The sequence below is a fragment of the Nycticebus coucang genome, chromosome 5, assembly GCF_027406575.1.
Source record: "Nycticebus coucang isolate mNycCou1 chromosome 5, mNycCou1.pri, whole genome shotgun sequence".
Lineage (NCBI taxonomy): Eukaryota > Metazoa > Chordata > Mammalia > Primates > Lorisidae > Nycticebus > Nycticebus coucang.
The window spans coordinates 32,139,631-32,151,984 of NC_069784.1; positions in this window are offsets into that span (position 1 = coordinate 32,139,631).

Here is a 12,354-nt window from a genome sequence, read left to right on the forward strand (position 1 = left end):
ACCCTTGGTCTTGCTCGTCGTAAGAGCTCCACTGGGGCAGGGCCCTTGTAAGTCTCGGCCTCCATTGTTATCTCCAGGGCTTAGCACAGGGCTTGGTTTCCAGCTGGTACTCAGAACCATTTTTTTGAATAAACAAATAAATGAATGAATGACAATATAGAGAGGTGAGGAAGGGTTTCAATTAATAGAGAATCAGATAGACTGAGTTTGACTTAATCCTCTGTCCTTGGGAGACTATGAGACCTCCCAAGGACATGTATTGTCATCTGTAAAAGGAAGATAGTAGTAGCATCTACCTCAGAGGGTTGTTGTGGAGATTAAATGAGATAAACTACCATGCACGTTGTAACCCCTCAAGGCATCCTAGCTGATGTCATTACAGCCGTTGCTATCATCATTCTCCAGCTGCATTGCAGGCCACTGTGTAGCCTGTGGGGTGACAGTTCTTGGACCCGATTTTATTACTTTTCCAATCAACTCAGGTTTGGCGGGGAGACCCAGGGGAAGACCTTCCAGCTGAGCCTGTGGGTGAGGCAGCCACACATGACCGGCATGTCCACAATGGTGCTCAAAGCCAGGAACTCTTCCCAGAGGCCACTTTCTCCTTCTCCCTTGATTTTTGCAGCCCCTTTTCATCCCTTCTCATTCTTGGTATGGCTTGTGATACTGCCTGCAGTGAGCCAGTCCTCTGTCTAGTTCCCTTTCTAACGCTGAAAAGCAACTTTGGGAGTGTGAGGGATTCTGTCCCTTTCTTTAGTTGACAGAATTTGCTTAGCTGAGACAGGTGTTTGATGTTGCCTTGAGATAAGTTACCCAGACTTCTAAGGAAACACACAGTGGCCTGATCATAGCGCCGAGTCGATAACCTCATGTTTTCTCTTCTTCCTGGGTCACAGGAAATGATGGCTACTCCACCCTTCCCAGTGGTTTCTGGCAGAAAAATACTGATGTGGAACAGTATGTGGGCTACATACAAGAAGACAGATGGAAAAGAAGGTTCAAATAGGAGTTAAAATACGTTCATCAGTGGAAAAGCATTGGAAATGGGACAATGAGAGAGGAAGGGCCTTAGGAAGCCTTGACTGCCTCATGTTTATTCAAAGTGAGGGGCAGAAGCTACTGCTTCCCCAGGGATTAGCCAGAGAACATTTCCTGGAAAAGTACCGAATATTCCAGTGGGTCATGTCTGCCGACTCCTAAAGACTTCCTGCCTCCAACCCTTTGGAATTCACGTGTAGTTGTCTGAGCATATTGTCTTGTCTGTGTGATGCTGTACTCTCTTTCAGGAATGATTTTTCCTTTTCTCTTTTGTTCTTTTCTCTCCCCCCCCACAAGACAGTCTCCCTCTTTCACCCCAGCTAGAGTGCATGCATCATCATAGCTCACTGCAACCTCAAACTCCTGGGATCAAGCGACCCTCCTGCCTCAGCCTCTGAGTAGCTGGGACTACGGTTGGATGCCACCAGGCCCAGCTGATTTTTCTATTTTTATAGAGATTGGGGTCTCATTCTTGCTCAGGCTGGCCTTGAACTCCTAAACTCAACTGATCCTCCTGACCTGACATCCCAGAGTGCTAGGATTACACGCACAAATCCAGCCTAGGAATGTCTTTTCTATTCCCTCTTCTCTTAATTGGCTTGAGAACTTCTGCTCCCCGTAACTCAGTGGTTCTCAACCTTCCTAATGCCGCAATGTATTTTCATTGCTAAAAAGGGGTCATGACCCACTGGTTGAGAACTGCTGCTGTAACTGTTCCACCACTAACCTCAGTAGCCACCACAGTGCCTGACATAGTGTGGACATTTCATAAATTCTTATTGAATGAATGATGGCTATTCAGAAGCTTGTTGTTGTAGATGAAGATTATAAACAGTGGAAAAGTTAAATGTTAGGGGTATACAAAGGATGTCTTACAATGAGATTGAGTCTTTGGAATTAAGTATCCCCAAAGATAAAAGCTAACAAAGAAAATGTTAAAAGAAAGACTAGTTATAGTCTTGGAAGATAGTGGCACAGTGTCTCGGGTGACAGGGGAGAGCTTGACTTGTGAGGGGGAGGGTGACCAGAATTTATGCCCTTGCCCAGAGAGCCTGGCAGAGGGACAGTCAGCTGGCACTGACATCTGGCCCTCCTACCAGCTAAGTCAAGCTGTACTTATCCTTCCTTAGTGGTTAATGTTTAAAAGCATCATCTGAAGCTCTTGGGCTTTCCTCATCTAGAAGTCTTTACAAGAATCACCAAATGTCATCTTTTCTGAGATGGTTTCATCAAGGTCAACTCTGAATTTAAGGACATATGCTGGCCACTACGTCTCTTATAACCTTTGGTTTTGTTTGTTTTGGTTTTGGAGACAGAGTCTCCCCCTGCCACACCAGGCAGTGGTGTTGTCCTAGTTCACTGTAGCCTCAAACTCCTGGATTCAAACGATCCTCCTGCCTTAGTCTCCTGAGTAACTGTGGTTACAGGTGCATACCACCACACCCAACTAATTTTTCTATTTTTTTTTAGCAGAGATGGGGGTATTGCTCTTGCTCAGGTTGGTCTCGGTCTTCTGAACTCAAGTAATCCTCCTGTCTCAGCCTCCCAGAATGCTGAGATTACAGATATGTAAGATTTGTACAACCTTGCCCGGCCAACACTTTGTTGTTATCTGATCGTAGGATTTAATATTTGCATGTACTAAATATTCATATGTGCCATCAGTCTGTGATTATCTCAGGGCAGACTATGTATACTGATTGGGTCAGTGGCCCATTACAATCACTTCTGATTTTAAGCTTTTGTTAAGGTAATCACAGACTCTGTTTAATTAATCCCTTTGTTGAAATTATTATTGCTGGTGATTATTCCTGCACAGGAGTTAATGCAAGGATGATTTTCTCATGCAAAGCCATGTTTCTGTCCCCTGCCTCTTCTACTGATTGTAATTTGAAGAAGAAAGAAGGCAAACAGACCTTTACGATTAGCCTGAAGAAGATGCTGTTTATGAGGAGCGCGCGATGCAGTGGAAAAGAGACGAACTGGGTGTCACACTTTTCACAAATAGTTTCCAACTCCAGCCGCTCCGGCACAGGCTAGGTGCCCTGGGTTCCAGCTCAATCACTCTTAGTAGCTGTGTGACCAAGGGTGACTAACCATCCCAGTTTGCCCAGGACTGTCCTGGTTTTAGTATTGAAAGTCCTATGGCCTTGGAAACCCCTCAATCCTGGGCAAACTGGGACAGCTGATCACCCCAAAGTAACTTGCACTTATCTGTAAAATAGGAAAATTGATTCTTTTCGTACCAGAAGTTTGGTGCGAAGGTCAAATGAGATATGAAAACCTTTGTAAATTGTAAACTGCCACTAAACATAAAGTATGTACTGTTCGTTTTGTTTTCTCATCCCAGGTATATGTAGCAAAGGGCTTAGCTAAGGAACTGGATGTCCACAGTAGAGGTAAAGGTTGGAGGGGAAACTGGCCTCGCTGAGTTTTAGACTGTTTCCACTTCACTGCAAAGTTTTGTGCCCAAAGGGGATGTCAGCGCCATACTGAGCCCAGCGAGCAGACTAAATGGATCCAGAAAAGGTGGCAATGGGCTTCTTATGTGTTTATAGGTACATCTAACTGCAGGTAGACACCAAGGAAGCAGCATGGGGCGGAGAGTTTAGGAGTCTCTGCGGGAAGGGATTGGCAGGAGCAGGGCAGGTGTCTAGCCGAGGGACCTGGAGTACTGGGGAGATACCTCTGACGTGAACAGGACCAAAATAGGCACCAAACCAGAGCATCATTATCAGACAGGGACCCAAGGTTGGACACGAATCCTCAGCCAGCATGGCTCAAAGCTGGGCTCCAAATTGTGGGACTGAGGCCAGAGGCAGGGAAAAGATGCCAGGAAAGGAAGATTCAGTAGGAAAAGCTGACTTTATAACTCTCCTGGGGACAGATCTTAGCTGCATGGTTTTACCATCTTTTTACACTTTGATATTCCAGAAGAGCTAATTACTTGCATACTCCCAATTCTTTCTTTATATCATTCTTTTTTGTCGTCTCATCACCTTTCTGCTTTAAAAAAAATGTTGTATATCATTTTTTTTGAATTTTTTTTTTTTTTTTTTTTTTTTTGTAGAGACAGAGTCTCACTGTACCGCCCTCGGGTAGAGTGCCGTGGCGTCACACGGCTCACAGCAACCTCTAACTCTTGGGCTTAAGCGATTCTCTTGCCTCAGCCTCCTGAGCAGCTAGGACTACAGGCGCCCGCCACAACACCCGGCTATTTTTTTGGTTGCAGTTTGGCCGGGGCTGGGTTTGAACCCGCCACCCTCGGCATATGGGGTCGGCGCCCTACTCACTGAGCCACAGGCGCCGCCTCAACATTTTTTTTAATAACTGATTATCATGTGACACATCATGGAAACATTTAACCAAGACCTGTCATGTTACCAATAAACTTGCATCCCTATGAGTTGGGCATTATTTCTCTCACTTTATAGTCAGGGAAATGAGGTTTGAAGAAGTTAGCTAACACAAATTTGCACAGTAAGTCATGAAGTTGGGGTTTGAACTCAGTTCTGCCTTTCAACTCTCAGCTCTCATTCAATACATTACCCCTTCTGCACCTGGGGTATAAGTTTACTTGTTTTTCTCACAGGCACATAGTGTCTCCCTCACTCTCCCAATCCACCATGATTATAAACTTCTCATTTTGACCTAAATCGTCAGCAGCCCAGAAAGCACTTTGAGTCAGTGCCACTCAAAGTGCTAGTTGGCAGACTGTTTGTTATGGGTTTATGAAGATAAGGACCTGGGCCAGAACGTAAATCAAATACTTCTCTAAGCACACTGTTCAGATCAACTGACATTGTTTCCCCCTAAAGCAAGACTTTTGCCTTGAGTTTACATTCTAGCATAAGTTTCTGATCTCATAGTGGATAAGTAAAGGCAGTTAGAGGGTTCAGAAGCTGGCAATGGCCCAAGGTCAACACTTGGAGAAGCGCCGCTCAACATCCCTTCTCCCTGTCTCATGGGGCTGCCGGCTGCAGAAAAGCCTCTCTGATGATCTCTCTGCTTCCGCTCTTCCTCCAAGGCATTCTCCAGCCTTTTGTTGGAGAAATCTTTCCAATATATTCAAATCTGTAGGGGACACTCCCCTACTTAAAACTCGTCAGTGGATCCCACGGTCTCCAAGATGAACCTAAACTCCTGCACACGGGACCTGGGCTGTTAGTGACTCCGCTCTGCTTCCCCTCGGCTGCTTTACTTCTCTTTCCCTATTTCTTTAGGTCGCATTTTTACTGAGTTGAGCATCGTTCTGCCGCCCTGCCAGACCCTGCCTCTGTCTCACCCTGCTCGCTCCACCTTCGCCTTCTCTCACATACTTGCATCCTCTGTCTGGTTAGTCTTTGCTGATACCTTCAACAAGGAACTTCCAAGGGATTTGAGAATAGAGGTGGGATTCAAAAGATTTTACTCTTTCAACTTTAGGAGTTGAATGGGGGGAAGAGAATCCAGGAACACCGTGCAGCAGGCTGCCAGGGACGGGGCGGGCAGAGTCAGGGAGACCATCCAGAAGGCTGCTGCAGAGGAAATGGTGTGCAGACGGGCTTTTCAGCAAAACAGTATTGGTGCTTGCTGGCAGAAAATCACAGGTAGAGGGATTAATTTTGAGCAAAGAGGTAATGCGACATGATAGACAGTTCCTACAGAGAAACTCGCTCTGGGTGATTTGGAAGCAGCCAAATGACTTGGAGGACTTGGAAGAAGGACTTCCCGCTTTGGCTGCTCAAGTGCACCTGACTCTGAAGGGTTTCCCAGCTCTGTTCTAAGCTAGGGGGTAGCTGCTGCTAGCTGGGGGGAGTGGTGGTGGGCTTGGCAAGTTGAAGGAAGCAGTTGAATTTTATCCATTCCCTCTTCCCATACTCTGGGAGTTGGGAGGCTGTAGACAGCAAGGATGTCAGGTGGCCTAACTAATAGTCAGCAGCCCTGGAGAGACGGTCTCTGGTTCTCCGCTTTTATCCATGATGGGCAAGGCAGACCACAGGTCACAGTGTCTCCCGGGCCTCTCTTAGCCTCTGAGAAGTGAAACCTTCAGTGGGCACGAATTGTTCCACTCTTTCACTCCCTCAGATACAGTGGGGCGTGTGCCCTTTGTCCACTTCTGGGAAGCTAAGATTGATTAAAATCTGCAAATTGCCTCCTTCAAGCAAACTTATATTAAAGGGCCCTGGTTTCCTAGCAGGTGTTTAGGTGATTTCTAGAAGGAATTGAATAGGAGTTTGTCCGTTTTATATTACCCAAACGCTCTATAAAGATTAACTCTTTAATCCTCACTGCGTCCTTGTGAGTATTGTTATCCTTATTTTTCAGCTGTGGAACTGGGACAAAGTGCTACACAAAAGGGCCTGGCCCCAGGCTATGCAGCTGGTGGATGGAGGCGGCAGAGCTTGCTGGCAGCCTGGCGCAGGCTTTCCTTCCGAGGTGAGGGGATGCCTCAGGCCTCTGACCATATCGTTGGTATAGCCTCAAGAGAGCTCCTGGAAACCCTGAGCTCCAGAAAGAGAAAAACCAAGCAAACTGTGCTGATGTGGGTGCCAGTCACTGGGACTGTGTGAGAACACAGATAGCAGCTGGGTCAAGGTTGGCTGTCCAGAGGGCTGTGGCAGTCACAAAATGATAGTCAGATTAATAGTACTGAGAGGCTTAAGCCACCTAAGGGAAAGTGTGTGAAAGGTTACCAGGATTTCCAATGACTTGTATAGATTGCTTTATGTTTGTGTGATGTTTCCAATTCTGAAGGCACTCTGACATGCACAATTATTTCCTCACAATAGTTCTTTCAAGTAAATCAGTGGAAGAGGGCGAATTTTGTAACCCCCTAAGTTCACACGTTCAAGATCTAATGCCCAGTACTTCAAAATGTGACCGCCGTTAGAGACAGAGGCTTTAAAGAGAATAAGTGGGTGCAGGGGCTCATGCTTGTAATCCTAGCACTTTGGAAAGTCGAGGTGGATAGCTTTCTTGAGCTCAGGAGTTTGAGAACAGCCTGAGCAAGAGGGAGACCCTGCCTCTACTAAAAATAGAAAAACTAGCCAGGCGTTGTGGCAAATGCCTCTAGTTCCAGCTACTTGGGAGGTTAAGGCAGGTGAATCACTTGAACTCAGGAGTCTGAGGTTGCTGTGAGCTATGACACCACAGCACTCTACCCAGGGCAACAGAGTGAGATTCTGTCTAAAAAAAAAAAAAAGGTAAATAAATGAAAATGAGGCCCTAATTCAATCTGACTGGTCCTTATGAGAAGAGGAAATTAGGACATACAGCCAGACGCACCCGGGGCTGAATACACAGAAGGAAGACCATGTGAGGACACAGTGAGAGGGCCACCCTGCAAGCCAAGGAGAGAGGCCTCAGGAGAAACCAGACCTGCCAACATCTTGACCTTGGACTTCTGGCTTTCACAACTTCAAGGAAATAAATTTCTGTTGTTTAAGATGCCTTCTCTGTGGTCTTTTGTTATGGCAGCTCTCACAAACTAACACACTAAACCATTTTGGAACATCTTTAAACGCTTTAGAAGTACTCATTTCTAACCTGAAAATATTAGTTACATAACTGTTAGACACATACATTTTATACTGTCTCATTAATAATAATGATAATGATAATGATAGCCAGATGTGGTCCCTGTTATCTCAGCTACTTGGGAGGCCGAGATGGGAGGCTTACTTCAGCCTGGGAGCTTGAGATTGCAGTGAGCTATAATCATTCCACTGCACTCCAGTGTGGATGACAGAGGGAGACCCCAACCCTAAAAGGAAAATAAAGATGGTTCGTACTTACTGAGGCTTCACCACGTGCCGGGCACCGTTGTAAATGTCTTGCCTAATTTAATCCTCATAAAACACCTCCAAATAAATAAATGAGGGGAAAAAGATAGTTTTTCCTTACAGCTAAATTCTTTTTTTTTTTGAGACAGAGTCTCACTATGTTGTCCTTGGTAGAGTGCCATGGCATCATAGGTCACAGCAACTTCAAACTCCTAGACTCAAGTGATATCCTCTTGTCTCAGCCTCCCAAGTAGCTGGGACTACAGGCACCCTCCACAATACCTGGCTATTTTTAGAGAAGGGGGTCTCATTTTTGCTCAGGCTGGTCTCAAACTCCTGAGCTCAAGCAATTCACCCACCTTGGCCTCCCAGAGTGCTAGGATTACAGGCATGAGCCACTGCACCTGGCACCTTACAGCAGAATTCTAGTTAATGAGTGTGTACAGAATGCGAAGAGAAGATTGCCATTGGGCAAACCTTCTGGGAATGATTGCTGTAGGCACGTGGCATCAGTGGACAAAAAAATTAGTCGGTGAAAGTATGAGAAACAGAGTATCTGCACAGTCTCAAAGTGTCTCCCCACAAGATATTTATTAAATACAAAGGGAAAAATAGTAACTTTAACAGTGGAGAAACCCAGTACATACCACCCTAGCTAAGTAAGCAGTCAAGGTTAACTTCCCAGACAGTAAGATGTGTTAACATCATACAGGTTAAATGTTCTTAGTGCCCAGTGGGAAGCACTAAGGAGGGCACGGCATCACGTCTGTGCTGTCCTTGCTCAGAATGCCTAGCCTCAATCTACTCACAAGGAAACAGGAGGGACATTTTGAAAGTAACTGGCCTGGACTTTCCAAATACATGTCTGTATTTGGAAGAAGATGAAGAAAGCCAAGGCATAGTGGCTCACACTTGTAATCCTGGCACTCAGAGAGGCTGAGGCAGGTGGATCGCCTGAGCTCATGAGTTTGAGACCAGCCTGAGCAAGAGGGAGAGACCTCAATCTCTAAAAAAATATTTGGGCACTGTGGCGGGCTCCTGTAGTCCCAGCTACTTGGGAGGCTGAGGCAAGAGAATCACTTGAGCCCAAGAGTTTGAGGTTGCTGTGAGCTGTGACGCCACAGGACTCTACCCAGAGTGACAAAGAGAGACTCTGCTTCAAACAAAAAAAAAAAAAAAAAGGAAGAAGGAGAAGGAGAAGGAGAAGAAGAAGAAGAAGAAGAAGACTTGATAGCTACCTGCTGCATGGGATCCTGTTCCACGGGTATAAAGTTTTGGTTATGCAAGGTGAGTGAGTTCTAGAGATCTGCTTTTCTAATTTACGGTATTATATTGGGCCCTTGCAAATTTGTCAAGAGGATAATCTCATGTTAAATGTTCTCTCCACAAGAAAAAACAAATAACCCCCCTCTGAACTAGGTGCTATTATTATCTTATTACCATGCGAATTGACTGACTCAGGTCACTCAGCTTGGTAAGGGTGGAGGGAAGACATTCACCAGGCTTTCTGACACTGGAGCCCACACTGAACCCCATGATCTATCCCCTCAGTGCTTCTGGGGGACAATGGAGTTCTGAGCTTAGTTTTAAATGTCAATTGTCATATACATCTGTGAATAAATTATATTTCCCTTTTTTTTTTGAGACAGAGTCTCACTCCACTGCCCTGGGGTAGAGTGCTGTGGTGTGATAGGTCACAACAACCTCAAACTCTTGGGCTCAAGTAATCCTCTGTCCTCACCCTCCCTAGTAGCTGGGGCTACTGGCTCATGCCAAAATGCCTGGCTAGTTATTCTATTTTTAGTAAAGGTGAGGTTTTGCTCTTTCTCAGGCTGGTGTCAAACTCCTGAACTCAAGGGATCCACCTGCCTCAGCCTGTCAAAGTGCTAGGATTATGGGCGTGAGCCACCATGCCTGCCTAAATTATTTTCTTTAGCAATATTCTATAACAGACTTTTCTAAACCATCTTGCCTCCCATTAGTCTGCACAATGGAGGTATTGGCAGAATACTGAGTTAGAAGGAATGTAAGCACGAGTAGGATGCTGAGCTAGAAAGCATTACACACACCCACACACACACACAGAGTAGCAGACTTCTTTGCTTCCCTCATGAACTTACACAGAGCTGAGACAGATGAAAGATAGGTAACAATATGGAGCAGAAAATAAGAACCAACTAAATAGCAGAGGATGAAGAGACAATGAACTTTAGCCTGGTGTCAATGAGGAAGGCAGAGGTGACATTTGATCTGGGTCAAAAAAAAAAAAAAAAAAAGGAAAACCATGGGGAAGAACATTGTGGACTGAGAAATGATTTGCGGAAAAGATGAAAAGACAAATGGAGGTGGAAAAGCCTAAGAGAATTGACCATACCAGCTAGGCAATGCGGAGTCATTGTGTGTTTGAGAATATTATGTTAACAAAGATCCCAATCTCAATGCCTTGTTTGGAGGGGGAGATTCAAATATGTGCCTTCTAGAATAAAACATTAAAGAGTGTCGAGATTTCTGGCAAACTAGAAAGGGCCTGCCCAAGCAAAGGCATTTTAAATGAAAACAAAACAACAAAACCAAACACTGCCCTAGGCAAACACATGGCTGCTGATCAGATTCTGCACAAGGGCTGCTGATTTGAGCCTATTTTTTGACATAAACTAAAACATTCTTGGCTGTTACAACAGAGGACGTAATTTATCAAGGGAATGAAGAATTACTTGGAGCTTTGTACTAAAGCTGTGTGGTCAGGTGGCCCAACTGTGAGATATAAATTTATTGTTTCACTTTCTAATAGCTTCAGGCCTGAGGCTTTATTGTTGTTAGGACATTACTGCCACCTAGCGGTCATCGGGGCTGTACCTGCGCCAACACAACATGAGCGGGTTGCTTTCCATATATGGAACTTTCCTCTTCCTAATGTTTGTCTTGTGACTCATGCTGCAAAATAATGAAATAAGCCACATAATCCTTTGTATGATGCAGTTGTTAATAGCTCGATTTTTCACAAAGGGTTGTTATGTTATATAATTAATACTGTGATGGTTGAGGCTTATGCTTATTTAGTTGGTGTCTGGTCAATAAATTTTCTCTGCTACTGATGTGTGTTTGTGTAGTGGCATCTCTTTTGCATGGCTGTAGAAGTTGATCAAGTATCTGAAATACGTGAAGGGACATGACCCAAAATACTGGAGAAAGAATCAAACTTTTGTTAGTTGTGTGACTTTGAGCAAGTGACTCAGCCTCTCTATGAATGAATTCTAGCTGCTCAAATATGTAGGGTTGAAACTGGTTTAATTGGTCTCCACCAAGTCCCATGGGGTTGGTCCTCTGAGGAACTTCATGGGCTTAGAAATCTTAATGGGTCTTTGTGTGGGTGTGAGGGCTTGGGGTGAAGAGGAGAAGTGGAAAGGACAGTCTAGCCTGCTCCAACCATAACAGCTCCACTATAAAAAAGTTACTTTAAAGCCTGGCTCAGTGGTGTGCTCCTGGAGGCCCAGCTACTTGGGAGGCTGAGGTGGGAGGATCACTTGAGGCCAGGAGTTTGAGGCTGAAAAAAAATTTTAAAGTTTTTCATTTAAAAAGTTTTATTTTTGAATAGGTCATCCATGCACCTGATTCAAAATTCAAGAGGTAGAAAAGATAGTACAGCAAAATGTCTCCTTATTAATCTGTCCCTAGTTTACCACCCTAGGGGAAACCAATGTCACAATGGCTTGTCTATCTTTCTAGGGTCTCCTCATACTATTCCACTTCCTTTCTTTTATTAACACAATTAGCATGATAGCATATGTACAAACTGTTCTTGCCTCTCTCTTAATCTATATTGGAATTTTATGTAAAATTTCACTGAAGCTTGCGTATACTGAAACATATATAGACATATTATGTATATAATCTAAATAATTATGTACATAATTATATATATATAAAATTTGACTGATGGAGTATACAAATCTTTTGCAAGGACATCGACTCTTTTTTTTTTTTTTGAGACAGAGTCACATTATGTCGCCCTTGGTAGAGTACCATGGCATCACAGCTCACAACAACCTCAAACACTTGGGCTTAAGCAATTCCCTTACCTCAGCCTCCCAAGTAGCTGGGACTACAGGTGCCTGCCACATCCCTCAGCTATTTTTTAGTTGTAGTTGTCATTGTTGTTTGGCAGGCCCGGGCTGGGTTCAATCCCGCCAGCTGTGGTGTATTTGGATGGCACCATAACTGCTGAGCTATAGGCATGGAGCTGACTTTTTTTTTATTATTATTATTGGGGATTCATTGAGGGTACAAAGAACCAAGTTACACTGCTTGTATTTGTTAGATAAAGTCCAAGGACAGTGACTCTTAAACTCACATTTTAAACTGATAGCAAATGAGGTCATTGTCTATGACCCATAGACTGGTAGCTATGTAGAGACAAAAGGCATTCGAGCTGATGGTTGGGGTCAGGCCTCTGAGGAACAGGGAGGGAATGGGCCGTAGAAGAGGGCCTCTTCTAGTGTTGACAGCTCTGAGGCTGGGCTGGTGCTGTTAACCACTGTCCATAATCACCATC